Genomic DNA, 18,881 nt, shown 5'->3' on the forward strand with positions numbered 1-18,881 from the left:
AAAAAAAAAAAAAAAAAAAAATAGCAAAACGCAAAACGCAAAACTTGGACGTGGATCCAAACTTACACATAGTAGTATTATCAAAGAAAGTTTTGGAAGTTTAGAGGGCATTTGCCCGGTTCCCCCCCTGCCCCTGGTCTGTATATATGGCAATTGGCAAATCAATATATATTATAAATAATAATATATTATATGGATTTACGTCTTGGTCAAATCAAATCATTTAACTTGTACAGGAGATTTAACGTGGCATGTTCACAATTATAATATAGGCCATGATTTTGAAATCCAGACTGGACTTTACTGTCTAATCTGGTTAACCAGGAACCATTCATCAAAAGGATTCTTTTAGGGTCTGTTTAGATAGAACTTATTTTGCTGAAATTGAAAACTGAAAACTGAAAATACTGTAGCAAAATAATTTTTAAATGTGTGAATAGTACCGTGAGACCCATTTTTAATGAAAAAGTTACTGAAAAGTGTAATTTGTGGGTCCGTAAACAGTACACAAATATACTGTTCACGGTGGAAAAGTCAACAAGTGCGGCTGCCCAAAAAAAAAAAAAAAAAAAAAAAAAGTCTGAAACGCGTTGAAGGCAAACGTGGACGCAATATAAGCCAAATCCAAACTCAACCTTAGAATCCAAAACCAGCTTATGCAAATAAGTCAGAACCGCCCAGGTTTGAAACCGTAAACGATTCTCACAGTTGTAATTTACAACATCTTAGAGCATCCCAGTGAGGTTGCTAAATTGACAAAAAAGTCAATTTAGCATTCAACTCTTCAAAACTGTGGCTGCAGCAAAGCAGCTATAGCAGCATACTTTATAGCTCAAAACTAAAAACAAAAAATAATATTTCAATATAGACTCATAGAGCGTTAAAAGAAAAAAAAAAAATTTAATATATTGATAGTTGTGATGGTTAGTTACTGTATTGGATATATTATTTTATTATGTTATATTATTTTAATGTGTTAGACGTTAATATAAAACTTTGCAGTAGATATATTATAAAATAAGTTATTAAAATAGATAAAATAATATTTTAAATTGCTAAAAGCTATCCATTGTTAAGAAAACCCCAAAAGAAGAATCAATTGATACAAAGAACATAAAAGAAATGGCAGTATAAGAGTATTCTCATCAACAATTGTAAATGTTATAAATGCTATTTTTTAGTATCTGAAACTCAAAAAACCCACCCCATCAAAACTTGTACATACTATAAATTTTTTTTTTGAATATATTCTATAAAATTTGCAATTTTGTTACTGTGCACTCTCATTGTATAATATATTGTATAATATTTTATTATTTCTAATTCTCTCTCCTCAGACTGAGAGTCTCCCTCAGACTCTCCCTCTCGTTCTCTGGTTCTCCCTCACAACCCAGGCATCATCTCACTTCCCTTTTCATCACGCTGTGGTCGGCGATTGTGGTCATGATTTGGTAGGTTTCATGGGTCTGATTTGGTGGGTATCGGTGGTGCTCGGCGACGATTTTGATGGGGTTGAGATCGAGGTGGTGGGTTTTGGTTGGGGTTGAGAACGAGGTAGGTGGGTGGTGGGTTTTATGGTGGAGGCGATGGAGGTTTCTTCTTTCTTTTCTTTTCTTTTTTTTTTTTTTTTTTTTTTTTTCTTGCTGTGGTTTGTGGTAGTGGTTTTGGTTTGGCGTAGTGTTTGGCCGTGGGTGTGGTTTTGGTGATGGGTTTTTGGCCGTGGATGGTGATGGGTCATGGATTTGGTTGGGTTAAGTTGGGTATGGGTGGTGGTGGGTTTTGGTTGGGGTTGAGATCGGAGTGGGTGGGTGGTGGGTTTTGTGGTGGCTGTTGTGGTTGTTGGTATTGGGGTGAGGCTGGGCTGCAGTGGTGGCTGGCAGTGGCTCGCCTTGGGTGTGGGTTGTGCCGTGGGTTGAGAAAGATGGAGAGACCGTGGGAGAGAGAGACGGAGGGAGTGGGAAATAATTAAAAAAAAATGAATAAAAATTTTAAAGAAAAAATATTTAAATAAAATTGTAAAAAAAAATTAGAATGTTTAATGTTTGGTATGTTGTAAAATGTGGTGTAAAAATTGTAAAAATAATATCTTAAGATTATAAATGCTAAAATTTTTTTTTTTTTTTAGAAGAAATGCTAAAAATTTTTATAATAGTTAATAAGAACGCTGTAATAAGAATAACTTATCTCCACTGATCTAAGAAAAAAATCATAAATTTTTTCTTACACAGCTGTAGTGTCCACGCTGTAATTAATAACTCAAAAGTTTGCCTCCACAGGTTCTCAGATGCCAGTCACAGTCCTTGTCGTCTTCTGCAGCCTCCAGCCCACGACCGGTGATCGAATTTCTCCAAAAACCAGGGGACAGTGGCGCTGGGATCTCTCTTTCTCTCCCTGTTTTGGTTTTCTGCTGAGAACTCTCACTCGTTAAAGTCTATCTATCCCTTTGTTAAAGTAGTATCTACTTTGTAACTTTGTTTACCAAAAAAAAAAAAAAAAAAGTAGTATCTACTCTACTTTCTAGCTTTTTTTTTTCCTTTTTCTATTTCTTTTTTCTTTTTCTTTTTCTTTTTTGAAGTCGAGAATCATCTACTTTCTAGCTTGGTTGGTAAATGACGCCCGCCCCGTTGTGGACCGCACTACCCAGACCACAGAAATCCGATTTTTATTGATACTTGTTATATTTAATTTTTAGTTTTGTTGATATTATTTGTGTACCACAGCAGCTCTTGACTTCATCAATTCACCTGTAGTCTGACTCTCTATGATGTCCACAGGTCGGATTGCCCATCAAATCAAACTCAACCCCCACTAAATTGGGTTTTAAGAAACAATTGTCTATGATATTCAATCAATTTACTTTTTCCTTTTTCTTTTTTCTTTTCAGTGTATTCATTTCTCCATTCTCTTTTTTGTATTTACAATAGGGTGCGTAGAAAACTCATTGGCCTGTTAAATTTGATCCGATCTAATTCGATCCGTCAGGTTGAGTCGGTTTTTAAAGCTTGATGGGTTGGGTTGGGTTACAAAATTTTTTATTACAGCGGGTTGGGTTGGGTTTGGGTCGGGTTTGGGTCATAAAATTATAAACCCGCCAAATCCAATCCGACTCACCCATATTTAATATATATTTAAAATATATTATATATTTAATAATTTTTTTTAAAACTAGCTGTAGGGCACTTATATATATTTAAATATATATTATATATTTAATAATTAAAAAAAAAACCAGTTGTAGAACAGCACTTCCTCGGTTCCTCCTACTAATACTAATTTTAAAAAAAAAAATATATATATATATATATATATATGAAATATATTATATAATTAATTTTTTTTTTTTAAATAACGAGTTCTTCCTATCCTATATAAAAACCAATTAGTTCACACAAACCCTAATAAATTACTATTGTTGTTTAGTCATTAGTGTTGTTTGCCTTTAAGGAGTTACATTGATACTAATCTTTGGGTTTTTTTAATATATTAATATTTATATTTTTTTCTACTCAATTTAATAATAATAAAAATTTGTCAAACTCATGGGTTCAACCCGACCCAACCCGACCCATGTGGGTTGGGTTGGGTTGAATTTTTTTTTACCCACCATGGTGGATTGGGTCAAAAAATCCCCTCAACCCGACCAAACTCGACCCATGCACACCCCTAATTTACACGAAGACAAAAATAATATTCTCAATTTTCTTACTTTTTTTTCATAAATTTTTTTTTTTTAAAGGTCATACCCAACCTATCAAGATCTAGGTAAGGGTCAAAGAATTCGCAATCTTTTCAGCATAACTCATATCACTAATAAGATTATGGTCCATTCTAAAATTGATTGGAGTCACTTTCGTGATAAAGGCCATTTTTGTTTTGACCAAAGGATGCACGTTTCACAGTACACTTTTTTTAATTTTAAATGAACGTGAGTAATTTTATATTTTCTTTTGTAAATTTTATATTTTGTTTTTAAAAAATGATTTATAGATTGTTAGATATACAAAATTTTAATAGTAATTGGGGGATCATAAGCCTATATAGTTACAACTGTCTTATATATGTTTATCTTTGAATGGGCCAAACTTTTGGGGTCCATGGTCCCAGCTGGTTTTCATGTGTTTCCGCAGAGGTAGGATTTGAAACAATATGATGAAGAGAGAGGAGGAAGGGGGTTGTTACATTTTCACATCTGTTTGTACTTTGCCTTTAGGTCAACCTTCTTGCAATGCATTAAGAAATTATTAGAACAAGTCTCCGGATTACAATTAAAGTTAATTTTTACTATTTAGAGCAACCACATCATGGTTGCATAATTTTGCAAAATAAAAAAGTAAGTGATTTTACACATTTTGATTAAAAAAACACCCACATCAGTGGGTGTAAAATTATGCATAAATGCACAAGAGCTCTTCTATACATTATTTTAACATTATTTATCTCTTCCCTTACTCTCTCTCTTCAACTCAATCACCACAACTCAGCACCAGCGCCAACCACATAGCGACAACCCCCCAGTGCCAACCACACAGACCCAGCACCACCACCCACATCACCACAACTCAACACCACCAAACACCACCACCACAACCTAGCACCGCCAACCATAATCGACCCAAACCTGAAGAAAAACTCATCCCAAACCCAAACCAAAATCAATAAAAACTAAATCCAATCCAATGGAAAACGCATATGAAAAATCCAACAAAAACCCACATGAAAAACCCACCGGAAAACCCATTGGATCTACCACTGATCTACCGCCAATTAGCCACCGCTAGGTTGTTGTTGACTGCCGCTAATTTGGGTTTGAGATTTGAGTGAGGAAGAGAGTTTAGGGAGAAGTAAAGGTAGAGGACAATTGAGAGAGAGAAGGAGACAAGTTTGGGACTTGAGGGGTGGAAAAAAAATATTAATGAAGAGAAATTTATTAATAAAGTAATAAAAAAAATATTATTTAAATAAGTTAAAGTGTATAATATATATTTTGATGTGGGTGTTTTGTAAAAGTGGTCTTGTAAAATAGAAAAAGTAGGTTGTTAGTGTAAAATAGATGGAAAAATTTGGCCGAACTGATGCGGTTGCTCTTACCATTACAATTAAAGTTTGCCACAATAAACCTGTTTCTATTTTATATTTTTTATAATCCTTATAGATTTAGGGTTGTAGTCTTACTCCATAATGTAGCATTTGAAAATTGAAACAAACAATACCACGAAGAGAGAGAGAGAGAGAGAGAGGGGTGTCATCATATTCATCTGTATTTTGCCAGGTCAAACATTCTTGTTGTGCATTATTAAGATATTATTAGAGCAGATCTCTAGATTAAAATTGCAGTTAATGTTTACCACAGTAAATATATCTCTATTATTATATACTTAGGCCTTTTGTCTTACCCTTGAATCGAAAGATAATTATATGTTGACCACCCCAAAATATATTACTTAGTACTTACAAGTCTTCATAATGAGTATAACATATTTACAAACACAAGATCCGGTTTTGAAGCTGTTCTCGACAATCGAAAAGGGTCGGTGGACTTTTTAATCTCCAACTCGTGAGTTGTTTTAGTCTCCAATCGAAAAGGATTGTACCTACTAATTCTCAAGAGTTATTTATCTATTCCTCCTTTTTCTTTTTTCTTTTTTTCATTTTTAGAATTGTTTATCCATTCCTAATTACCAAAAAAAATATATACCTTTTTATTTTTTTATTTTTGAAATGAGGGTATCAAGGACTCAAGATTCCATAGATCTTTGAATGCCTGTTTTATACAATTATTTATGGACAAAGTTTGTTTTAAAAAAATATAATTAGAAGAATTTCCTCTAAATTCATTATTTATGAATGAAACTATCCATGTGTTTAAAATTACTTTACTCATTAAATTTTAAAATAAGTTATATTACTCATTATACATGTGACTATTGTAAGGACTCAATTTATAGCGACCCCAAAACTTGTATTGGGTGTCAACGCTAAAGGCCCAAACAATAAATTTGTAAAGCGTGGATATAAAAGAACTAGATAAGCTTTAAAAGAAAAACGATTTAATTTCACATTTCTAGATGGATTACAACAAATATTACGATCAATTTCTCCTTTAGTTAGGTTAAGTTCTTATTTTCGTCCGGTTTTCTTCTGAGTGTCACTTGTTTAGAAGTTCCGATCACTTTCTCAATGTACTCTTCTACGTTATATACTACAATGTTGGTGTCATCTTTACCACACACGTATAGGTTGGATTTGGGGAATCACCTCCTGTCCCATCCAACACTTCCTGGATCCTTTAACCAATAGCTGTAAAGCTGCTTCATCACTGTTCAGGCATCATCTCCACATTAATGCGGCCAGAGAGTTGGTTGGAAGGCAATTAATGCGGAGGTAGTAGCTGTTCAAGATATTTGTTCATCTTTTCTTTCTTACCCTTGGTCCCATGTTCCACCTTTAGTGGTGATGTAGCTCTGAAGTGTGTTAATAACAATATGGAGTTCAGGCCGTCCTCGGACTCATACTGCCGAGGTGGATTTTGTCCTCGGACTAATGCTAAACTCACCTCATGTGATATCTACTCTTCTTTTCATTTGGTTACCCTTATGACCTTATATGGCCTCCTCGGAAGGTTTTACATCCTTGGATGGGCCACAGGCTCATTTTGCTCGGTTTTAATAATTGTTAAATAACCGGCCCCCCACAACTATAATCACACAAGGATGGATATAAAATATTTTCCTTTATTTGGAGTTTGATAGGAATTTTGACCCTAGTTGATTAATTATAATCCAAATTACCAACTTGATAAATTAAATCAATTGTGCAATTGATTCCAATTCAATTAGTGACGAGCACAACCATATCAGAAACACTAAATGAATTGGAAGTAAATTTTGAGACCCTTTGGGGGTTTATCAATCACCACCTAATAGAAGAATTCACTAAGATAAAATGACTGTTTACAATTCCAGAATATCAACCATCCTTTTATCGCTACCTACGTTAGAACGTACTCATGTGACTAGACACAAGTCTCTCTCTCTCTCTCTCTCTCTCTCTCTCTCTCTCTCTCTCTCTCTCTCTCTCTATATATATATATATATATATATATTGTTTATAAATATATATACACAAGTTTTAGTAATTTTCCAAAATTGTGAATTGTTAAGATTAAATTAAAATGAGATACTATAATTTGGATATGCGTTGTGAGGTGTCTAACATACATTCCCTACACATAATAGAACTTCCAAGTCCAAGGTATTTGATTAGAGGCTTTATCCTACCTTGTTAGTCTAAGAGCCCTAATTTAGTTAATTAGCTAATTAAAATGTATTAGATACAATCGCATCTAGAAAATCTAATGGCTAGTGACGACTCCTAAACATATCACCCTAGTGTCACTAATGCACACAAATCATCACACATCGCCAAGACGAAAACACTCCCTAAAAAGACACACTTTAGGGAGGCAAGTAAATCCACACTTTGATTATTCAAAATTCGGTGTCCACATGCATAATCAATTCATTTTAAAAATCTTTCTAAGATTATAATTAAACTTAAATTTAAAACAAATTAAATAATTCTAAAAAAAATTCTCATAGGCCCATTAAATGGACCTCACTTGACCACAATCTAGTGATAATTAATGAAGGCCAGCTTTAGCTAGTTGGTCTAGGATGCCTAATCTCTTTCTGCAATTGTCCCTAATTTTGGACTTAGTCTAGTTGTGTAGACCTTGATCATGGAGTTAACAAATGACAATGACCTATAACCAGGTGGCAACTCCTTTATAGTCTCTATTTTATGGACACCGACGTGCTTCTAAGCTTACTGCTAATGAATGAGTCCAAATCACACCAAGGGAGATCAAGTACTGTGTATCCCATCGTGTAACAAAGGGAGCCAAGGGCATTGAAAAGGGCATACAACCCACAACGCTTACAATTGCTATTCACACATTCCTATATACAACACCAACTAATGATGTACAAAAAATCAATAAGCCAAATGTTCAAATGAAAGCACCTGAAGACTTGCAAGAATAAAACACACTATCAAAGAACTTCGATGTGGTATCAACTTAAACTTCTTTGATACTTAAGTAAGGATCTCAAAGAAACCTAGGAAAACTGAAAATGCTCAAATTTTAGGGTTTCTTACTCATCCCAAGACTGGAGGAGACCTAAGGTTTGTATTGGAATTTAGTCTTATCACTTTTCCATGATTTTCTCTAATTTCCTTAATGGGTGAATGATGGAAGACCTGGCGTTAATGGGGGGAAGATCTTTGGGGTTTGGCCTATAGGTGGAGAACATGGGTTGGTGAGCAAATATCTCACACTTAGGATTTGTTTGAGATTCGCTTATTTTGTTGAAACTGAAAACTTTTTGCTGAAAGTACTGTAGATAAAGGTAAAATTTAGTTGAAATAATACAGTGGGGTTCATGAATAGTACCAAAAAGTACAGTGTGGCCCATGAATAGTAGCAAAAATAAACTGAATAGTAAAATAAGCTAGTTTTTTAATTTTTGCCAAACATACACTTAAAGTTAAAGGTTTCCATGAGTGGCACCTCTGTCACTGTTTTGTTGTCCAACCGGTTAGACAGATCAAGCTGGGTGTGTAAGAGGCTTATTAGAGCACTAGCATTCGGTGACGCAAAAAAAAAAAAACCTATTTTACATCCCCAAACATTATTTTATATATTTTACCAACCCATTTTATAACTCACCCTACATCCAATTTTTTATTTTTACATACAACTCAATAAAATAATATAAACTACCTAATAAAATAATAAATAGTACTATTCTATCTCTTTTTCCTCCCGCTTTCATTTTTTCTTCATATACAACCACAAGATTAAAACAAAATTTTTGTTTTCTTTACAACCTATGAGCAGTAAGGTTGCTTATATGAAACTTTACTGTTCATAGGTCGCAAATTTTTTTAAGTTTACAAACCCGGATAGAGTGGGTTTTGGGCTTCTTAGGTTGTAAAATAGAAATTGGAGGGGGGGGGGGGTGTTTACACCCCTAATACTAGTGCTTTTACCCTAATGCTAGTGCTCTTATTAGTCATTTGCATGGATCTATCTTCTTGAATGAAAGTTGGATGAGTGAAGTTGGATGGAATGGATGGGAGGTTACATAGGAGTTGGACGGGTCCGATGAGGTAGTTGGATGAATTTCTTTATTCAGATAGAAGGCTCATTCCCATCCTAACCACTGAGAAAGCAAAATATAAAAAGCCACACACATACACAAAGGCGTCAATACTTGAGAGTTGAATCATAAGATTCACAAATATGATAATAATAAAAATAAAAATAATTTTTTTTTTAGCTACATAACTTTTTCTTTTTTCTTTTAATAAAAAAATTTTAATGTTGTGATTCTCTTTATTTTTATTTTTTTACCCATGAATTATATGTAGGAAAAACATATAGTTTGTATTGCATACAAAACATACACAGTGGAAAATTAACATATCTACTTCATTCGCAATTGATAACATCTACTATGTAAATTTCAGAATTTAAGAACAAGAGAGCGTACCTTGGTGCGGTGAAATTCAAAACCAAAAATTAGAAGTACTTGGGAACACTTTTAATCTTCACACCAATTCCACTTATGCCCAAGAAGTGTAGTCTCTCAATCAGTTTATATGTATGTGTTCAAGGGAGAATAAGAGAGTGACTTACACTCACATACACACCATTTTCATACATTTTCAAAATTCTGTATATTTCTCTCCTTATATATAACTAATTTTCCAATTGGGCTAACCATTTGGGTCATTCTAATTGGGCTTTAGTATGTGGCTTGGAGTGGGACCAAAAGGAACAAATAAGACACTAGCTCCAATGAGTTTTAGGCCTTTTTATCAACTCTTAACAAGCCCAAAATTACAATTAATTATATTTAATACCACTATGTAAATATAATTGCACTTTAGACCTTATTAATAAATTATATCCCAAGACTTTATTATACATTCAACCTCTTCATTAAAATATTCGTAGTAATAGAAAGTCATGAATGTTGACTGCCACTTTGAAGATTATTACATCTTAATCATTGAGTACCTGGTTTAATCCTTTAAGTTATTGATCATATATTTATGAAATTCAACATTATAAATATATACTTTAATAACTTCTTATTAAAGTGTTTAGGCCTAACACTCTGAATAACCAAACTCATTAAACTTATCTCAAGTGAATATTTTATATCTCCATCAAGAGATTATGAATTCCATCTTGAGAATATATGTTCCTTCAACATTAAATGTGGCTGCCTAACATACTGAGATTTTGATTATGACTTTAGATCTTACTCCTGATTTATCAAAGTAACATACATTTCATAATTAGGTTCATTATTCTCTCAAGATTGAGAGTTCATGTAAATAGAAGTCGTGAGATTTATTATATATTTGACAGTCGTTAATAGAATAATAAATCTTACAGCGGTTCAGTTTAATATGTCTTAACATTTAAAACATATCAACTAGAAGTCTTCACTTCCATAATCAAGACAAATCATCTTAATTGATATGTTATAGTATTCATAGAAGAAATGCCCAGTTTCATCACTGACTACGAACTAAAATTCTTAGTTTACAAAAAACTTGTGATTTATATCTTCTGTAACTAAATCACAAAAATCACATACTATGTATCTCATGAACTATATGATAATGTTCAAATATTCATGTTACCATTATTTTAGATAATAATAAAACAACTTTATTAATTATAACATAATATCATACATAATGTCATACATAGTATCATATAATAGGATTTAAAGGGCACATGTCCTAACATTATATCCATTTTAATATATTCATTTTTAGTATATATATGTGTTCATTTGGGAACAGCTTATCTACCTTTTTTTTCTTTCTTTCTTCTGAAAGTGTGCTAAAGTACAGGAAAATTTTGAAAAAAAAATGAAAAGATGTGGATAAAAAATAAGATTTTAAAAAGCTATAAATAAAAACTAAAATCTAAAAGTTGAAATCTATGCCAAATAGGCTTATATCAAAAGTCAAACTATCTGTTATCAGATATAACTTAGGGCTGAAGTGAAGTCTATGTGGGGGGAGTCCCAATGGAACAATGAGAAACGTCCAAAAATGATTCTTCAATCTCAAATTGCATTCTTCTTATATTCTTATTCTATTCACTCAATTTCATTTTGAGTCATTTGACAGCTAGCACGAACGCATGCGCTTGTGATGACGCTTCAAACTGAGATGAGCAGCCCGTGTTATATCTCTCTCTATTATATATACCTGAAGGTCGAAGCTTTAGCAGTTTAGCTAAACTCACAGACTGTTTTGTAAGAGTTTTTCAAATATGTTATTTTTTTTCCTTGTTTTAGAGATTTGAGAGAAATGGCATTGGCGCCAAAGGCCGAAGAGATAATCGTCTCGACTACCTTCCTTAGTTCTTCACCGCTCAACCTCATGACCAGTGACCATCCTCTAATCTATCACAGTGAGAGAAAGCCAATCGCATTGACGCCATTTACTTGAGAGTTTGAGACACAAACATGATACTGTTGAAAAACATCGCACACAGGTTCACAAGTTATGTTTCCAACAAAATAAAAGAATAATAAGTCAATTAAAAAATCACCTTATTGTATTTATCTGTTTTTTTTTCCACATGTAGAAGTTATTTTGTAATTTTTTTCTGAAATATTTTGTAGTATTTCAATATAGAATAATTATACATATAGTTTATGATCTGCTTAACCAAATATATAGATTATTATATATATAGTAAAGGCCAATTTTTTTTTTTTATAGTTTTAATCTTAATTAATCCATTGGTAAATATCATAAACGTTGGTTGCAGGTTAATCATATCAAGCTTTCACAAGCTGCAAAAATTATTACTGAAAGTACTGTAGATAAAAGTAAAAGTTAGTTGGAATATTTCAATAAGGCCCATAAATAGTGCCAAAAAGTATAGTGAGACCCATGAATAGTAACAAAAATAAGCTGAATAATGAAATAATTTTAATTTTTTATTTCAATCCAAACGCACACTCAATCAATTTACCCTTTTTTTTTTTTTTTTTTTTTTTTGCAGTGTATTCATTTCCCCATTCTCTTATTTGTAATTACACGAAGACATAAATAATATCCTCAATTTTCTTACTTTTTTTTTTAAAAAAAAAGGTCATACCCAACCTATCAAGATCTAGGTAAGGGTCAAAGAATTCGCCATCTTTTCAGCATAACCCATTTTTAACCTAAACATGAATGGTTCAAACCTGAATTCATCTTGCTTGATTCTTTTGTCGGGAATAAGCCTTTTATTAAATTAAGAAAAAATGAGAGCATATATGAAATTGGGGAATATTGCGAGGGAGATAAGAGAAATGAATCAACAAACTTGCTTAGTCACTGTACTAGTTAGTTTATGAATAATTGTTAAGATAATAATGTGTTTCTATATCCTAATTTAGTTATTATTGTTGGTATTTATAACATATCACTAATAGGATTATGGTCCAATCTAAAATTGATTGGAGTCAATTTCGTGTTAAAGGCCATTTTTGTTTGACCAAGGGATGCACATTTCACAGTACACTTTTTAAAAAAAAAAAATTTAAATGAACGTGAGTAATTTTATTATATATTTTGTAAATTTTATATTTTATTAAAAAAATGATTTATAGATTGTTAGCTATAAAAAAATTTTATTAGTAATTGGGGGCTCATAAGCCTATATAGTTTCAATTGTCTTATATATTTTTATCTTTGAAGGGGCCAAACTTTTGGGGTCCATGGTCCCAGCTGGTTTTCATGTACATGTGTTTCCGCAGAGGTAGGATTTGAAACAATATAATGAAGAGAGAGGAGGAAGGGGGCTATCACATGATTCACATCTGTTTATATTTTGCCTTTAGGTCAATCTTCTTGAAATGCATTAAGAAATTATTAGAACAAATCTCTAGATTACAATTACAGTTAATTTTTATTATTAACAATTACAATTAAAGTTTGCCACAATAAACCTGTTTCTATTTTATATTGTTTATAATCCTTATAGATTTAGGACTGTAGTCTTACTCCATAATTTAGCATTTGAAAATTGAAACAAACAATACCACGGGGAGAGAGAGAGAGAGAGAGGTGTCATCATATTCATCTGTATTTTGCCGAGTCAACCATTCTTGTCGTGCATTATTAAGATATTACTAGCATTTAACCCGCGCAATGTGCGGAAATATTTTACATATTTAAAATACCATCAACTTGACATAGCAATACAATAAAATACTCATTCATGTAATGTAGTAAATCCATTCTATTTTATAGAACAACTAAAATTTTTTATCTCAATTATAGTTATACTATCTAAAGAACAATAATTCTTACAACATTTATTTATTTATTTACAATATTACCAAGGATAGTATAACGGAAAAAACTAAGTTTAAAAGTAAATAAATTTAAAATTTTAAAATTAAAAAGAATCTTCTAAAACAACATAAACAATGTTCAGACTTGTGAAAAAGGGGTATTTAATCCAAACCAAATCCACAGTGTATATTGTTTGTTCTTAGATAGGCAATATTGGCATGTAAATCTACAAAATCACCTCCACAAAAACAGAAAATTAGAGTATTTAGAATGAATGATTATGTACTAATCATAATTATTCAGTTTAGATGGAGAAGAATTTTAAATGCAGTTAACCTCCTACTTTAAGTCTATAAAAATTACAAAATCATAAGACTCACCAAGAAGTGGAGAATAATGGTAAACCCATTGGAAACCACTACAATAATTACCATATACTATAATAACATCAGAATTTCCTTTTTCTCAAATTTTAAAGGGCTTGCTTGAGTTGATCATTTTGATTTATTGAGAAATTAATCAATCCCTTCGGGCAATATAAATTTGTCATAAGTAGCAGATTTGGTCTAGAATACTGCAAGATATATTGGTAAACAGCCTATTGGGCAGATTCTAGGGACAACCACTCGGGTAGCACCATAACTAATGACCCTATGGAACAATAATAGAGAATTAGGAATCAATAATCATAGAAAGTCATTTTGCAAGGAAAAAAAAAAACTTACTGTAACAACATCCTTTATTGCTTGGACAATTTCTAGAACCATGTGTCTAACCTCCTCAATTGTTTTGCCTTGAAACAATGCATAGTTATAATCATTCCCTCCAATTTCTCCAACCATTAGTATGGTTGTTTTAAGCTTTTCAGCACAATTTATCAAACATGAAAAGAAACCCCCCCCCCCCCCAAAAAAAATAGATAATAAATTAAACTTTGTATTATATACTTAATTCAAATGACCCACCCCTGCAAAATTCTTCCTAAGTCCACCAAAAACCAATGCGGCTTGATCCAAGTAGGGGGAGAAAAGGAACTCTTGTGTTAAAGCTGTGAAATTATAGAACATAACAAAAAACTTTCATTATAATATAACTTTGTCAATAATATTGGTTAATAAGGTGGGTCTGAGGATCTGAATTATCACACGTGAAATCAAGTCAAACAAAGAAATTAAATTAACTTGCATTGTGTACATAACTAATAAAAAATTTGTCTCTTCCCTCAAAAAAAAACTAAAAAAAATTTCAAACAGAACAACAAATCATGCATAGTCCTAAAACACAGAACAAAGGATAAGGATTTTCCTAGACTCAAACATGCATGTGGTATAAACTTATAGTAAGCAATTAGCAAAGAAGAAGCAGCACAATTTAATCCCCCACCCCACTCATATTTTATATGATAATGATATAAATCATATAACAGGTACATTCAAAACAGGATTGGCAGGGTAAAAATTCATTAGTTATAGATGTCTCATTCAAACATGGTTTCTTCATGTGGGTTTGGCAGCAACAAAAGAAGGAAACCATTTAGGCAATAAACATAAAGATAAAAGAAGTAAAAAAAAAAAAAAGTAGGAAGACTATGAACATTAATCTCATGAGCTATTCCTTTATGTAGATACCAAGGTACTATAACCTAATATACACTATACAAATCACATGCATGAACTAATTAAAATATCGCTTGTCAATCCCTAGCAAATATAGGAAAAACCATGGGACTGCAGTATCATTCTTAATGAACAAAACATGCAACCCACATGATTTTTTTAAAACTGTGATGAGAATTTGTAAAGAATAAAATATGTTAGCCACGTGAGTTCTTCAACACCACATTATCTTAAAAGCGAAGTTTAAATTTGAGTCAATTGATGTTTTATAAAAACAAATACCCTAAACAAAATTAAATCTAACACAAATACCCAAAATAAAATAAATCTCTTAAAGAAACTATTTGATTCTAACCAAAAGACTTTAGTTCAAACGGATTCCAACCCAAATTCTACACTTTAAAGCCGAATTTGTTATTTTTATTTAAAAGCTTTACCTGCCGATGGGTGGGAATACTTTGTTTCCTCTTTCTCGTTGTCCATCTCTTCGTCTTTGTGCGTGACTTACAATTACCAACTTTCTCTTAATGTTGATTCTAAATGTTTCGGTTTCTTTATATGTAAACAGCAAAAGGTTGTCAGTCATAAGGTTTAAGCAAAAAAAATCAAACCAAAATAATCAAAATACCTTAATCTCAGCCAAATACGTATAGCAAAAACAATCCCAAGCCTAAATAATATTTAAAGCCAATTTCTTTCCCAAAAAGTAAAAAATGTTTTACAAAATCGAAACTTATTGATAGCAAGTCAGTAAGAGACCGGATGATTGTGGAAGGCCAGAGTGGCGGTAATGGCAGTCCTCAAATGTGTCTCTCTCTGCCTTATGATCTCTATCAATCGCTGTTTTTGGAATCTAAATATCTACCAAAACATTCAAAAACCTAAAATCAAAATTAAAAGTAGGATTGGATTCTAACCCAAAATATAAATCCAACAAAAGAAAATTTGGGCAATCCTTCTTGACCTTTCAGTTTCAGTCGAATCTCCACTATGCCGCAAATTTTTTTTGTCTCCTTCCCTTTCTCTGTATCGCTACGAACTCTGCTTGGTTCCTCTATCTTCGTATCCCTTAATCAAAACCAAATCTGACCCAAAATACCAATCTAAATCATAATTAACACCCAATTGATTCTCCAAATAAAAACCCAAAACCCTAAATTTTTAAATTTAAAACAGAACTTACCAGTAGCGATTCCGATGGTCGGGTAGCGAGTGGAGGCTTACGGTGATGGCAAAAAATCTGACGGAAGTGAGAGACATCTTTTCATTCTTGATTGCAAACTACAGTTTTTGATCTCTCGATCTCTCTCTCCTTCTCCGTTCTCTGCCTCTCTATTTCTCTGTCTCTCTTTTCTCTCGGTCTCTCTTTCTCCTTTCTCCATGTAGCAATCTTTTTTTTTTTTTTTTTTTTTTTAAGCGGTTAGTTTTCTTTTATACCAAGAGCGCTCCAAACAGTGTTTAACGTAATGAAAAAATTATAATTTTTTACTCTTAAACGGTGTTATAGCGATACCAAACAATATAATGTATCGCTTATTAAAGTTATACATGTTTGAATTTTAGGTAGGGGCTTTTCTTATTTGTCATTACCTCCTTAATTCTAGGAACTCACTTTTTCTCAGCTTCTGCTATTATATATATATATATATATATATATATATAGATAGATATAGATATAGATTAGAGCAGATCTCTAGATTAAAATTGCAGTTAATGTTTACCACAGTAAATATATCTCTATTATATACTTAGGCCTTTAGTATTACCCTAGAATCGAAAGATAGTTATATGTTGACCACCCAAAAATATACTACTTACTACTTATTTCTTACAAGTCTTCATAATGAGTATGACATATTTACAAACACAAGATCCGGTTTTGAAGCTGTTCTCGACAATCAAAAAGGGTCGGTGGAGTTTTTAATCTCCAACTTGCGAGTTGTTTCTTGTTTGGATAGTCCAAAAATAGAGTGATATCACTCAATTTTTATGATCCATCATCCAAAACTCATGGGTCCCATAAATGATGCAGTGTTTGGCTTAGTTTTGGATGTTTGTTTCCATCACTCACAATCTCAAAATTTTGAGTTTGGATGATGGAAACTGAAAAAACAATTTTGGTGTTTTTAGATTATGGATGATGAGTGATAGTAGCAAAATGGTAAAAAAATCAAATTTGTGGGACCCATTTTCCTGACTTGTCACTGTCAAGTAATAGTGTCATACCACTTTTTTTTTTCTTTTCCTTTTTCTTTCTTTCTTTCTTTCTTCTTCTACTGAGTTCTATCGGCTTCCTCTTCTTCTTTTTCTCTTTTTCTTTTTTGCTTTTTCTCTATTTCTTCTTTCTTTCTTCTTCATACCCACTCCACCACCAACAACCTTTTCTTCTTCTTCTTCTTCTTCATTCTTTCTTTTTCTTTCTTTCTTTCTTTCTTCATCAGACCCACTCCACCACCAGCAGGATTTTTTTTTCTCTCTCTCTCTCTCTCTTCTTCCTGGTTTTGTCTTTCTTTCTTTTCTTCTTTTTCTTTCTTTTTTTCTTCTTCAAACCCACTCACCATGTTCATCCACGCATAAATATATACCTAAAAACAGAAACCCACTCCTCATTTTTGTGATTTTGGTCTTCAATCTAAGGATTCTTGGGTTTCGATTTGGGTTTTCTGTGTTTGTGGGTTTGGGTTGGTAATTTTGGATCACCGATCTAAAGATTTTGTACTGGTGTGTTTGGGCTTTGTATGTTTGTAGTTGTAGTTTCAAGCTTGGGCTGTGATGGAGGTGGGTTTGTGTGGTTGGTGGTGGTATTGATGATTGGATATTCTTTCTTTTTGTGGGTGTAGCTAATGGTTGGATTTTCTTTTGGTTGAGATATATTTTTTTCATTTTGTGGCCGTTGGTGGTGTTGACAGTGGTGGGTTCTGAGTTTGCCATTGATGGTGGTGATGGACTTAGGAGAATATGAAATAGGGGAAGAGAAAATGGACGCGGGTAGCAACCATAACCCTGTGTAGTGTCAGTGGGGGGGGTTCCATCATTTTGGCAAAAAGTGGATTTAAAAGTTGAGATATGTGACTGAGTTTTGTAACCAAACAACAATTTTGGAGTTCTTGAGTGATAGTGGGGTTTGGATTATGAGTGATGAGATTTGAGTTAGAGTTATGAGTTATGAGTATTGAGTTATGAAAATTGATTCATGTCTAAACCAAACGGGCCCTTTAGTCTCCAATCAAAAAGGATCGTACTTGCTAATTCTCAAGAGTTGTTTATCTTTCCTCCTTTTTATTATTATTATTATTATTTTAGAATTGTTTATCCATTCCTAAATCCTAATTATCAAAATAAATATATACTTTTTTTTTTGAAACAAGGGTATTAAGGACTCAAGACTCGAGAGATCTTTGAACGCCTGTTTTATACAATTATTTTGTGGACAAAGTTTTTTAGTTTTTTATTTTTATTTTTATTTTTTTTAAGAATTAAAAGAATTTCCTCCAAATTCATTATTTATGAATGAAACTATCCATGTGTTTTAAATCACTTTCCTCGTTAAATTTTAAAATAAGTCATATTACTCATTAAATATACATGGGACTAAAACCACCCATGGATGGATTTAAAATATTTTCCTTTATTTGGAGTTTGATAGGAATTTTGACCCTGGTTGATTAATTTTAATCCAAATTACGAACTTGATAAATTAAATCAATTGTGCAATTGATTCCAATTCAATTAGTGACGGGCACAACCATATCACAAACACTAAAAGAACCGGAAGTAAATTTTGAGATCCTTTGGGGGTTTATCAATCACCACCTAATAGAAGAATTCACTAAGATAAAATGACTGTTTACAATTTCAGAATATCAACCATCCTTTTATCGC

At 32.4% G+C, this 18,881-nt stretch overlaps 2 protein-coding genes and 1 long non-coding RNA gene across 11 annotated transcripts in view; 1 reads left to right on the forward strand and 2 right to left on the reverse strand.

Moving 5' to 3' along the window:
* Positions 1-18,881, forward strand: part of LOC126714834 (isocitrate dehydrogenase [NADP], chloroplastic/mitochondrial) — a 148,229-nt gene that overhangs the window by 92,202 nt on the left and 37,146 nt on the right. The gene's annotated exons all lie outside the window — the stretch shown is intronic.
* Positions 1-18,881, reverse strand: part of LOC126714833 (uncharacterized) — a 123,636-nt gene that overhangs the window by 88,304 nt on the left and 16,451 nt on the right. The gene's annotated exons all lie outside the window — the stretch shown is intronic.
* Positions 14,324-16,407, reverse strand: LOC126714835 (uncharacterized). The gene is made up of 3 exons (XR_007651681.1): positions 16,183-16,407; positions 15,437-16,084; positions 14,324-14,431 (listed from the first exon to the last, which is right to left on the reverse strand). It is a non-coding gene; the product is annotated as an uncharacterized LOC126714835 (long non-coding RNA).

This window comes from Quercus robur, chromosome 2 (genome assembly GCF_932294415.1).
Source record: "Quercus robur chromosome 2, dhQueRobu3.1, whole genome shotgun sequence".
Lineage (NCBI taxonomy): Eukaryota > Viridiplantae > Streptophyta > Magnoliopsida > Fagales > Fagaceae > Quercus > Quercus robur.